A 428-nucleotide genomic window follows, 5' to 3' on the forward strand; every position below is an offset into this window, starting at 1 on the left:
CGGCACATGAAACAATGCTTCTCTTTTATCGCCCATTTATCTGATCCGTTAGCCTTAAAACAAACATCATACCATAAAAGATATATATTACCTCCCCCAAACACAACCTCCCAGATATCACATAAAAATCCCATTTAACCCCAACTCAAACATCCAACCAACCTACAAAACACACGTACATACAACGAATCTTGACCTCTACACAACGAAACCTGAACCCCGCAGCCAAAACGGAGTGCGGGCCGCCCCCAGCCTTTGCACGGCCTGGCCAGCACCACTTATAGGGAACAGCACCACCTGGCACGGAAGTCACCTACGTCTGTCCCTTTCCCTGGTCTTTTCACCCCGACACGAACGTAATCCTACCATTAATATGTACTGAGACTTGTGTGGAGCGTATCCGACCTGCCCGCGTGTGTGAGTGAATA

At 48.1% G+C, this 428-nt stretch overlaps 1 pseudogene; it reads left to right on the top strand.

Annotated features, from left to right (window-relative positions):
- LOC119585318 overlaps positions 1 to 428 on the top strand; it is a 12,386-nt pseudogene that overhangs the window by 3,861 nt on the left and 8,097 nt on the right.

Source organism: Penaeus monodon, chromosome 19 (genome assembly GCF_015228065.2).
Source record: "Penaeus monodon isolate SGIC_2016 chromosome 19, NSTDA_Pmon_1, whole genome shotgun sequence".
In the NCBI taxonomy this organism is placed as follows: Eukaryota; Metazoa; Arthropoda; class Malacostraca; order Decapoda; family Penaeidae; genus Penaeus; species Penaeus monodon.